The 13003-nt window shown below is 40.0% G+C and overlaps 1 protein-coding gene across 1 annotated transcript in view; it reads left to right on the top strand.

Annotated features, from left to right (window-relative positions):
* GRSF1 (G-rich RNA sequence binding factor 1) overlaps window positions 1–13003 on the top strand; it is a 47828-nt gene that overhangs the window by 558 nt on the left and 34267 nt on the right. The gene's annotated exons all lie outside the window — the stretch shown is intronic.

Here is a 13003-nt window from a genome sequence, read left to right as displayed (position 1 = left end):
ACAAGTAACTTTTCAAAGAATCTGAACAAAAATTATGTGCGGCTAGTAGCCCACCTTGGGCTAATAGACTTGAAGGAGGTGCCAATATGAAATGTGTTCTGTTGAGCTTATGTACTATTAGTTTGGCATGTTAGTAAATCAAACCATTTTTTAAAACAAGAAAATATTGAAGTGTTGATACTATCTCAGGAAGAGCAGAGATCACTGGAATAATTTGAAAAGACTTAAGGCTCCAAAGGTGCTGGAAAGGAGGGAGAAGGAGGCGTTATCTTACTATACTGAAAATCATGGATTTATGACATAAAAGCCCTGTGTTCCAGATTTTGATATGATACAGATTTAATATACAATTCCGTAAGGGTCTTCTGACAATGACTTGAATGACCAGATTAGGATATTATCTTTTATTTTGGGAAGAGTAAGTCTGTAAACCTGTTAGAACAACAGTTTCACCCCCTTTAAAATGAGCGCTTTGGATTATTACATGATCTCTAAGATATCTTCCAGTTCTAAAATTCTGTCATGCCAGGGACATCCTTTAGAATACTGGCAGACAATTTCCATCTGCTCCCTGGTTTGGTAGGCTGGCTTATGTAGCCTTGCTTTTGGTCTAACTAAATTTAAATGAATCCTATGACTCTTGAGTCAGGGCAATGATTGGGAGAGGACAGAATCTGCAAAAATACTGAGTTCTTTATCATACCACTAGGAGAATTGCCTGAAATTAACAGCTGATAAAACATAAATGTATTGGTCGTAAAAATGAAAGAGGTGTCATGTTAATAATACAAAATATAATTTCAGAGGTTAGACATTTAAATCAAACAATGACTGTCACTTAAAATTATTCAGCACTTAAAGATATTGGGCAGTTTAGAATCTAAGAGAGACTATATTCAAATAGAGATTTCTAATTCCATGTTCTCCTTCACCAATCCAAATTTCATACCACTCTCTTCCTAAAATTTCAATTTCAAGAAATTACTCTCCTAATCAAAATCTTATTTTGTTTATGAAGCAAGATTATTAAAATTTGTATTCTATCCACCAGTTTCTCAAAGAAGTGGAATTATAACATGAATAGAATAGAATAGAATGTGAGTGGGTATATGCCTTCAAATATCTTTAAATATTCATTCAAGTTAATTTCTTATCATAATAAACAAGTAAGATATTTATATAAATATAAACAAACAAGATAATTATAAATTGTGGTAAGGTATAAAATAAACTGAATATTGTGACAGAGAGTAGTGGTGAAGGAAGATCTAATTTAGATTGAGTGGTTAAGAAAGGCCTCTCTAAGGAGGTGAAGTTTTGCTGAGACCTGAAGGAAGAAGAAGGAGCCAGCCTTGCAAAGAGCTAGGGAATGATCATTTTCTGGTACAGGGGATAAAAAGTACAAATGCTCTAAGATAAGAAAGAGCTTAAAGGGTTCTCAGAACTGACAGGTTATGGCCTGGGCAGCCTGAGCAAGAAGAGTGGCATCAGATAAAGCTGGACATGTAGACTGAGGGCTGGCTGGGGCTCACAGCCATTTGGTTTTATTCTAAGAACATAGAGGAGTCAGCCGAGAAGTAAAATAGTAAGAAGTTAATATAAATAATCTGAATAACATTTTATTTTTTTAATTTGGAAAATTTCAAACACATAAAGAGGGGAAGAAATTAGTATAATGAATCCATCACACAGCTTCAACAATTATCAGCTCATGATCCTTGATTAACATTTTAGAAAGATCACTCTCCCTTCTTGTGGAGAATGTTCCAGAGGAGGCCAACATGTCAGCAGGGATGCCAGAAGACTTATTGTAATAGCACAATTGTTTCTCAACAGCTGCGACTTGGTTTAGGGTGGTGTCATTAATAATAGAAAGAAGAAGTTAATAATCTCAAAATGAACAGCACTTGGTGATTCATTGATTGATTATAGGGATTGGAGAAAAGAAGGAGTCAAAGTCTACTCCTGTTATTTTGGCTTTAGTAACTGGTGGATGGTGCTGCCATTTAGTGAAATAGGGAAGATCTGAGTCACAATTTTGAGATGAAACTAAAAGTTCCATGTTAGACATGTTAACTCTGAAATGTCTTTTAGACATCAAAGTTGCCATGTCAGGTAGAGTTTTGACAGCTGTGCAAAGTCTGGGGAGAGATCTGAACAGGAGATAAGAATGCAGGACACCTCAGTAAGTAAACATTGATAGTATTCAAAGCCTTAAGGTGGGCTTCCAAATAGGAATTTATATGCCAGATAAGAACAGACTTAGCAAAGTGTTACCTTTAAGCGTCTGTGTTTCTTCTCTTCCCAGATATCTCAGGTTTTTGATCACCATTTACTTCCTCTCCTTCATTTGTAGTTATATTCTCCTTTTCCTTCAAGGTGAGGGTTTCTACAATCATAAAGAAAATGATTCATCGCATCTTTTTATAGGATAAGTTAGTTACTGCCAATGTGTTAATTAATATGTTACCCCTCTCCAAGAAAATAACACCAGGTAAAGCCAAATTTCCAAGTAGTAGATCCGGGGAAATTTCTCCTTATAGAAGTATTTCAGTTTAAAAAAATGAAATAGGGGGACTTCCCCGGTGGTGCAGTGGTTAACAATCCACCTGCCAGTGCAGGGGACAAGGGTTCGATCCCTGGTCTGGGAAGATCCCACATGCCGCGGAGCAACTAAGCCCCTGCACCACAGCTACTGAGCCTGCACTCTAGAGCCCGCGAGCCGCAACTACTGAGCTTGTGTGCTGCAACTACTGAAGCCCGCGCGCCTAGAGCCTGTGCTCCACAGCAAGAGAAGCCACCGCAATGAGAAGCCCACGTGCCGCAACAAAGAGTAGCCTCACTCACAGAACCCCCGCTCAGCGCAACTAGAGAAAGCCTGCACACAGCAACGAAGACCCAACACAGCCAAAAAAAATAAAAAAGAAAGAAATAGGAATGATTGAATTATTATTAGAATATCACCATTTTTGCAACCCCTAATGGATTAATGGATCTAGACATTGATCACCAACGGCTGCTAGTATCACAAGAGAGACAACCACACTTTATGTGTGTCCTGATGGAAGACTATATCATCACCTGTGAAGAAGTCTTGCCAACAAAATAGAACCTGAATCTGATCAAGCCTCTATAACAGATTTATCAAATTACAAGAAATATAGGGAACAGAAGAATATGGTAAAGAACATGTTAAATGACACAACAGGGATGCAAGCAACAAATCCAAACAGTGGGGAAAATATGCAGGACCTAATTTCTTCAACGAATGAATTGCAAGAAAAAAAATAGAGCTGAAGGAGAGACATAGAGGTTGAAAGAAACATGAGACATATCATCCAGCTGTAATGTGTACAGTCATTTGCATCTCAATTCAAATAAGCAATCTGAAAAAGAACAATAGCCAAATGTGTATGTCATGTATAGACAACCAAAAAATTTAAACATTGGATATTTGATGTTACTAAGGACTAATTATTATTTGTAGTGATGATGTTGCGGCTGTGTTTTTTGAGTCCTTATTTTTTAGAAATATGTACTGAAATAATTGCAGATGAAATAACATGCCTGGGATTTGCTTCAGAATAGTGTGGGAGGGGGAAAGGAAGTAGGCGTATAGATGAAGTGAGTTAGTAATTGTCAAAACCAGGTGATGAGTACATGAGGATCATTATACTGTGCTGTCTACTTCTGTTTAGTTTTGAAATTTTCCATAATAAAAAGAAAATGAACAAATAGCAGGTCTCATTTTTTTTTAATTTATTTTTGGCTGCGTTGGGTCTTCGTTGCTGCGCGCGGGCTTTCGCTAGTTGCGGCGAGCAGAGGCTAGTCTTTGTGGCGGTGCGCGGGCTTCTCATTGCAGTGGCTTCTCTTGTTGCAGAGCACAGGCTCTAGGTGTGTGGGCTTCAGTAGTTGTGGCACGCGGGCTCAGTAGCTGTGACTCGCGGACCCTAGAGCGCAGGCTCAGTAGTTGTGGCGCATGGGCTTAGTTGCTCCGCGGCATGTGAGATCTTCCCGGACCGGGGTTCGAACCCGTGTCCCCTGCATTGGCAGGTGGATTCCTAACCGCTGCGCCGCCAGGGAAGCCCAGCAGGTCTCATTTTGAAAAGACCTAGAAAAAGTGTTACTAATAATGGGGTTTTAAATTTTTAATATAGAAGATGAGTTTTCGGAGTAGGGAGTTCTCTCCTTGCCGTCACATTAGCCAGCTTTTTCTACCAATATATATATAAATGTTCTTTTACCTGGAAAACTAAAAGCAAATGTTCCTTATGCCAGAGAGAAGAAATGCAGAATTCAAACCCTGTAGCTAAATCTGAGCCTCAGTATTTCTTGAGTAGCTGTTCTCTTCTGATTCGGTAATGTGATCTAACTCTGAAAGAATAGATACCTGAACAACAAACGTGAGATAAAGTATATCCGGGCAACAAATCTTTAGTAACCTGATAAAATGCATTCTGTTGTGCAGGAGTGTTTTGGTTACATAATATCTAGATTGATGTGGTAATTATTCCATCTAATTAGTTTATTACATATTATTTTTGCTTTTATAACTACCTTTTTTTTTTTAAGTATTTGTTTATTTATTTATTTATGGCTGTGTTTGGGTCCCCGTTTCCGTGCGAGGGCTTTCTCCAGCCGCGGCAAGTGGGGGCCACTCTTCATCGCGGTGCGCGGGCCTCTCACCATCGCAGCCTCTCTCGTTGCGGAGCACAGGCTCCAGACGCGCGGGCTCAGCAGCTGTGGCCCACGGGCCTAGCCGCTCCGCGGCATGTGGGATCCTCCCAGACCAGGGCTCGAACCCGTGTCCCCTGCATCGGCAGGCAGACTCCCAACCACTGCGCCACCAGGGAAGCCCCTCTACCATTTTTTTGATTATTCCTGATGGGCCAATCACTCTGCTAAGCTTTTCGTATATTTTATCTCTGTTTTATTTATTTCTTACACTTCCCCATGAGGTTGATATTAGGTGTTATTTTCCCTCTTTTATAGATAAGGAAACTAACGGTGAGAGGTTATGTATGTAACTTGCTCAAGATCATACAGCTCATAAATACAATCTGAATTCAGTAAAGTCCATTTCTTTCCCCCACTTCCCAGGATGACCTAAATTAGAATGAATATATTCTAAAGGAATTTTGGCATGCTACACGATCCCATTTAACATAGCTAACAATTCAGCCTGATCCTTATCAGTGGTCTTTAGATTTTAATTCTATATCTTCATTAAAGACAAACCAGTTAATTGTTATAAATGCTTCTCAAGGACATATTTTTTTTAACATCTGTGTTGGAGTATAATTGCTTTACAATGTTGTGTTAGTTTCTGCTGTATAAGAAAGTGAATCAGCTGTATGTATATATATATACACATATCCCCATATCCCCTCCCTCTTGCGTCTCCCTCCCACCCTCCCTATCCCACCCCTCTAGGTGGTCACAGAGCACCGAGCTGATCTCCCCGTGCGATGCAGCTGCTTCCCACTAGCTAGCTATTTTACATTTGGTAGTGTATATATGTCAATGCTTTTAGAACTAAGTTCTAAGAACCAGTCTTTTAGAACTTTTCTGAAAGTGCTACTTTGAGTATAATGTTGAGGATCTTAGTCACAGGACAAACATCCTAAAAGATTTCTTACATGGGCCTTTGACTTGCCCAATAAATGTTGAATTTCTTGATCTGTCAAATTTACCCTGGTTTATAATTAATGAATTGTTTTTCCCATTAAACTTAAACCATGTAGCCACTTTTCCAGTCAGCTGCATGGGGAGAAGAAGGAGGAAGGCTCCTTTTGAACCTATTCAGAGCTGCTTTTCCCCAGTTGATAGTACATTGCCAAGGTCAGAAAGCCTAAAATTAACTCCACCAGCTGTGTTTTGGTTTGCTTCATACAGCACATGGACTCAGCGGGCTCAGTGTGCTGGGCTTGCTTGCTGCTTCAGTCTACCGTGCTCTTAAAAGTTTGTTTGCCTGGAGTGCATGTTGTGCACAAGATGTGGTAACTAAGCAGCTTGAAAGTATATGGGGACTAAACAAACAAGTCTCTCCTTTAATCTCAAAAAAACCTAGCAACAATGTTGGGGGGAGGGGGGTGGGGGATGGAGGAGTCCCTACTGAGTACGTCAGTTGAGAGGCTTAACTTTTAACCTTGCTGAAGTTTCCCAGAGAGCAGGCTGCTGATGTGCTGTCAAAGACCAAGAGATGATGATGCAGTTTCAAGGAGTCTAAGTTTTTAGCCCACCCATCTCCATGAGGTCCTTTAGCATGAAGGACCATATATAGACATAGAGAGTATCCCAACTGGCTGCAACTTAAAAATATCCTAAGGATCAGCAGCTGTTACTTTCACCCACACAAATTCACAGTTGGCTTAATTAAATTGCGCCTGTTCTCAAGCGCTGCAACCCTTTGGGTTGTGCCCTAGGTGCTTATGCTGCCTCCCCCATCTCCATTCCCTTCCTCAGAGTAACTTAAAGCAGAATGGATGAATGAAAAGGATCACCTTATGAGCGGTTCAAGGTTTGCATCAATATAAATAATGAAATGTGGAAGTCAGATCTTGAATCCCTGCCTAGACAACCACTGGACTCCAGGGACCCTAAGTGGCCCCTAGCCTTGGCCATCTGTTCTCTCTTGCCCGTGGCCGCTCCCACACCCTCTTCTTGGCATCTGTCTCATGTTTTCCATAGTTGTCATAGTCACAGCCACAGCAACCTGAGCAGGCCACAATCCTCTTATAGCTGGAGACATGAGCTACTGCTTTACACGATATAATTCCCCTGTCCTGCACCGATAGGAATCTGGTCCCAGATAGTCAAACCATTTGTTTTTCCTCAGTAGAAATATTCCAGCCCTCCCAGAATATCACTGTCCTTAAGGTCTATATGGCATCAGGGCAGCCAGGAAGCATCTACAGAGAAGACGACCAAGATAATCAGACGACCAAGATAATCAGTCCCACCTTGAAATTTGACCAAGTATATCCAGATCCCTTATTTATATGCCACACCAATCATTCCATTTGAGTATAGGACAAAGAGATTTAGTAAAATAAAACCATAGTGGGCAGGAAGATTTCCTATCCAAAACAGAGCTTTTAAAGGAAGTAATCTTGTAATGTACTCTTTAAGGGATAAGGAGTGAGATCTTCCTGGAGCCCTGCAGGATAAAGGACCACTTATAAGATTCAATGAGTCAGTAACATTTTTTGAAGATCTACCATAAACCAGTTACCCATGCTAAGGGTGAGGATACAAAAGAAAGGTGCAACGTTACAACGCTCAGGGAGCTCATTTCTAATGGCAGAGACTGACTCATAAACAAATAATTACAGCACGAAACCATCCCTCTTATAACAGGATTATATGCAAAGGACTACAGGAGCCCAGCTAGTGAAAGAGTGTTAATTTGAGGAGGAAGATAGGGTCCAAGAGAGTTTTACCCACAAAGCAAGTCTTAAAGGGTTAGTAGACTTTCTCCAGGTAAGGAAGGGGTGATGGAGGAGTAAGAGGCAGACAATGGCATTGCAGAAAGATGATGCAGCACGTGTAAATCCCAGAGTCATGAAAAAAATACATGTGTAGGCAAAGGAAATGTTGACTGCTACAACCATTTACACCTTAGTATGAACTCTTATTCATTCGACAAATATTTATTAAGCAATAACTATATGCTAGTTACTTATGTAAGCATTGGGGATATAGTAGGGTACAAAACTAAGTCCCTACCCCCAAGATGTTTACATTCTAGTGAGGAGGAGATATTCTGAATTTGTCAGTGTATTACCTCTCTAGTTGTATTTGCATTTTTTTTAATACTTTTTTTTTCAGGTTTCTAAATTTATTTATTTTTATTTATTTTTATGGCTGCGTTGGGTCTTCGTTTCTGTGCGAGGGCTTTCTCTAGTTGTGGCAAGCGGGGGCCACTCTTCATCGCGATGCGCGGGCCTCTCACTATCGCGGCCTCTGTTGTTGCAGAGCACAAGCTCCAGACACGCAGGCTCAGTAATTGTGGCTCACGGGCCCGGTTGCTCCGCGGCATGTGGGATCTTGCCAGATCAGGGCTCGAACCCGTGTCCCCTGCATTGGCAGGCAGATTCTCAACCACTGCGCCACCAGGGAAGCCCCCTGCATTTTAATTATCCCTGATTATGGCATGAAATCTCAAGCCTTATTAAAGGAAAATTTTAGAAGAATAAAGGTATCAGGAATCAAGTAGGGAAGAAATTTTAGAGTCAAAATTCTGAAGACAAAAGCAGACAATAGTTCCAATGCTCATTTGAACTCCGCTTCAGCTGATATCACAGAATCACAAATCCAGTCCTATAGGAGGCGCTGTGAATATTTAAAATACAGCCTTTAGCCATAAACTCAATGGCTGTGTGGCCAAATGGCAGGCCTAAAATTGGAGCAGGTATGTGTGTGTTTAGAAATTAGGATGGATCCACTACTGTGTTCCCGGGAACAAAGCCTCCTTTTTCTCTCCTTGTTCTTTCCTCCCTCTGGTAACCTCCAGGGACCTGTGTCATCTATCAGAGTCACTGTCTCAGGGCTGTCATGCTTGCAAATTCCATAAATCTTCCCCAGATCATCAACAACCTTCACAGGAGCTGGAGGCAGGGGGGAAGGTGTTGGCTACACAGCGTGGCTCAAAAGGCCAGTTCCTCCCAGGAGGCCTCAGTGGTTACTCTGGATAAAGTAGCTCTTTGTTCCCTGTGGTACTCTGGAGCCAACTGTGGCTGCCTGTCCTGCCATGGCTCTTAGAGAGCTTGTATAATCATGGAAGCATATGAGAATCTAAGCCAGTGCTGGAAAGGGACCACAGAATCTTCAGGAAATGAGAGGAACTAATATTTATTTTCTGTTGTATAATTTTCTGCCAGTATCTTTCAAACCTCTTTATATCTCACTTAATTCTCACTACAACCTTATGAGGCAGATGTTATTGTCCCAGTTCTCTGGATGAGGATATTAAATCATATCTAATATACGTAATACCAGTAATAAGTAGTAGATCCAGAATTTGAATCTAGGTCCATCTATTTCATGGGGAATCAAAACATCCTAGAGCTTTGTATATTTAAAGAGTTGGGATTTTAGGTAGTACACAAACAGCATTATATAATATTGAATTACATAATAGGGAGGTTGTCACCTTTAAATTCGTTTTCATTTCTTCTGATTATATCAAAAAGAAAGTCTTGGTTTGATGCTAGTATGTCTTTAACACCTCTCTAACACTTAGTCTCCCTTTTTATAAAAGAGCCCCAGGCTTTAGACCCAGAGACTTCAGCAGGCAACAATATCTAGCTAGAGCCTAGTAGTATTTTGCTCTAATTGAATTTATTTACATGTTCTTCTGCTACATGAGACACGTAATACCGGTTTTTGGGCTTCCCTGGTGGCTCAGTGGTTAAGAATCCACCTGCCAATGCAGGGGACACGGGTTCGAGCCCTGGTCCGGGAAGATCCCGCATGCCTCAGAGCAACGAAGCCCGTGCGCCACAACTACTGAGCCTGCACTCTAGAGCCCGTGAGCCACAACTACTGACCCCGTGTGCCACAACTACTGAAGCCCACGCGCCTAGAGCCCATGCTCTGTGACAAGAGAAGCCACCACCATGAGAAGCCCACGCACCGCAACGAAGAGTAGCCCCCGTTCACCACAACTAGAGGAAGCCCGCGTGCAGCAACGAAGACCCAACGCAGCCAAAAATAAATAAATAAAATAAATAAATTTTTTAAAAAATACTGGCTTTCATTTATACTAGTGATATAAAATTGGGCCTATTAGTTAAGCTCAGGACCTCTAGCATCCAACCATCCAGATTCAGCTACTTTCTAGCTGTTTGACCTTGGACAAGTTAGTTAACCCTCAGTTTCCTCACTTGTAAAATAAGTTTTATGGTGTTATCTACTATATAAGGTTGATGTGTAGATTCAATGAAATATTGTACGTCAGACACTTAGAACAATATTTAAAATATCCTACTGTATAGCACAGGGAACTATACTCAATATTTTGTAATAACCTATAAGGGAAAAGAATCTGAAAAAAATAGATATATTTATGAATAACTGAATCACTTTGCTATACACCTGAAACTAACGCAACATTGTAAATCAACTATACTTCAGTAAAAAAATGTACACTATTGCTCAATAAATGTTAGTTATGATGAAGTTTAAAAGAAAATGAGCTGATTTACATCAGGATTTCTCATCTTTGGTACTGCTGGCATGGTGGGCCAGGTAATTCTTTGCTGTGGGAGGCTGCCCTATGTATTGTAGGATGTTTGGCAGTACCCCTGCCCCCTATCCACTAGGTGCCACTAGCACCCAGTTATCACAAACAAAAATGTCTCCAGACATTGCCAAATGTTCTCCTGGGTGCAAAATCACCCCTGGTTGAGAACAACTGATTTAGGGGAAAATATTAGGTAAAAACCATATTTAGATATGACAAACATCTAAACACGTAATGGGAAAAATTGAAGTTTGGGAAACACTGCTCTAAGACAGTATGATTTGAAGTTTAATTCTAAAAATCAGAAATTACTATTTTTATTTGCAGGTTTATGACAATGTTCTAAGTTTCCTATCAAAGCTAAAAGTATTCAAACAACTTAGAAGGGGCTAGACTAGTAAGTACATGAAATTCATCTTTATTCTTCTTTGACCTCCTTCTCTTCTCCTGCCTTCTAGTGTGCCACCCAACACCTCCCTCTGCACACATTCTCCTGAACTGACCAGGCAACATCCTTCATCCAGACGTCTTATACACCCCCTCCCCAATCGAGTACTCTTCTCTTCCCCCAGTGCTCTATTCCCTGCTTTTTGAATTCACGTAAAAATGTAATTGATGCCATATCAGTGTGTTTTCAGTTACAGACAGCAGAAAACTATACTCTTAAATGGTTGAAACAATGAGGAAATTTATTGGTTCGCAGAAATGAAGTTCAGAGATTGGGAGGTTTCAGAGTAATGTTAATTCAGTGGCTCCAGCTCCGATTTTCTATGGTTCCCTAGAGTCTGCCCTTCTCTGTGTGCTAGCTTCATCCTCCGCTTGGTGATGAATTGACTACAACAGTTTGGGACCTCACATTCACAGGCAACCATGTTCAGAGGACGTTAAAAGAAATTTGTCTCTGGAAGTTATCCAGTGCCTTTAATGAAAGTTCAGCCTCAGGTTATTCAGCCTTATAAGTTATTTGCCTTTAATGACTAGATGCCTGAAAAACTCTATCTCTGAAGTTCATTAGTTTCCTGGGTTGTTGATAGATTAAATGAGATAATATAAGTGAAAGCACTGTAAACTGATTTGTAAACTGTTATGTAATTGTAAGATATCTTTTCTTGGAAGGGTCTTTTTTTAAAAGAATAATCGATCTACTGAACTAGATGATTCATAGTGTAGTTTATTGTACAAGCACTCATAGAAAAACAATGGTGCATGAATGCCAAAGAAACCTCAAAACTGGTGCCTTAATAAAGCCAAACAGATCTCAAGGAGACCTGGTGATTGATTCTAGACTCAAGACAGCTCTGGACTACTCAGCAGCAGAATTTGTGGACCTTATTATGCTCTGCATTGATATGGCTCAGCTATAATAAATGTTTGTACTTTCTTCTGTCCTGCTCCCAACTGGCAAATTATTTCTGCATTTGTAATTCAAATTGCCAGGATGGGGATGACGATTGACTTAGCCAATACCTCATCTATTTTTGGACTAAACCCTTTACCCAGGCCACATCAAAGGCCACTGGCCAGCTTGTGGGGAGGATGTGCTTGGTCTCCATGCTTAATAATGTCTTTCAAAACTTAAATGAATGTCATTTCACACTACACAATATGTTCTTGCACAAATCAAGAAATTGATTTAAGTAAATAGAATGTGTGAAAACATCAGTACTCTGTAATTAGACTATAAATGTAATGCAATTCTCTACCCAACAGATATACCCATAGGATGGGGACTTCAAAAAAAAGAATTTTCAGAAAAACTGAAATGGGCAAGTTTAGCCAGGAAAATTTTTAAAAATAAGGGCAGTGAGGGGGTGATCAGGCTACCAGATATTAAATTATAAAGTTACAATGTTTAAAAGCTTGAAAAGAAACCTAGATCAATGAAAGAGAATAGGAAGAAAACAAGAAAAATAGATTATTCAGTAAATGATGATGAGACAACTGGAGAACCATCTGAAAAATCTTGGATCCCTACTTTAATTTCTTACCAAATTAAATTGTGAATGGATCAAAGATTTAAACATAAAAATTGAATCCATAAAAATACTAGAAAAAACATTGAAGAGTTTTTTTATAATCTCATCAGGAAGAATGCCTTTCCAAGCTTGACATAACTCCAGAATCCAAATCCACACAGATATTCAGAGCAGATATTCATAAATCTGATAAATGAAAAAAATTGCCAATAATGAAAAATATTAATAACAAAATTTTAAATTGGATAATTTGGGAGAAATATTTACAACATATTACAGAGGTAGTACTTATTTCTTTGCTTTATAAATAGCTCTTATAATTCAATAAGAAAAAGATCACAACACAATTTTTTAAAATAGAGGGGGGCTTCCCTGGTGGCGCAGTAGTTGAGAATCTGCCTGCCAATGCAGGAGATACGGGTTTCGAGCCCTGGTCTGGGAAGATCCCACATGCCGCGGAGCAACTAGGCCCGTGAGCCACAACTACTGAGCCTGCGCGTCTGGAGCCCGTTCTCCACAACGGGAGAGGCCGCGATAGTGAGAGGCGCGCGCACCGCGATGAAGAGTGGCCCCCGCTCGCCGCAACTAGAGAAAGCCCTCGCACAGAAACGAAGACCCAACACAGCCAAAAATTAATTAATTAATTAATAATTTAAAAAAAAATGTCTGCAAGAGTTCTTGTTATTAGGCTGTGAAAATACACTTGGAAATAAGTGAAGAAATTTATAAAAAAAAATAGAGGGAAAAATACATAATATTTTACAGCTGGTAAGTAAATGAG

This window comes from Eubalaena glacialis, chromosome 5 (genome assembly GCF_028564815.1).
Source record: "Eubalaena glacialis isolate mEubGla1 chromosome 5, mEubGla1.1.hap2.+ XY, whole genome shotgun sequence".
NCBI lineage: Eukaryota > Metazoa > Chordata > Mammalia > Artiodactyla > Balaenidae > Eubalaena > Eubalaena glacialis.
This window is presented reverse-complemented; position numbering and strand designations above follow the sequence as displayed.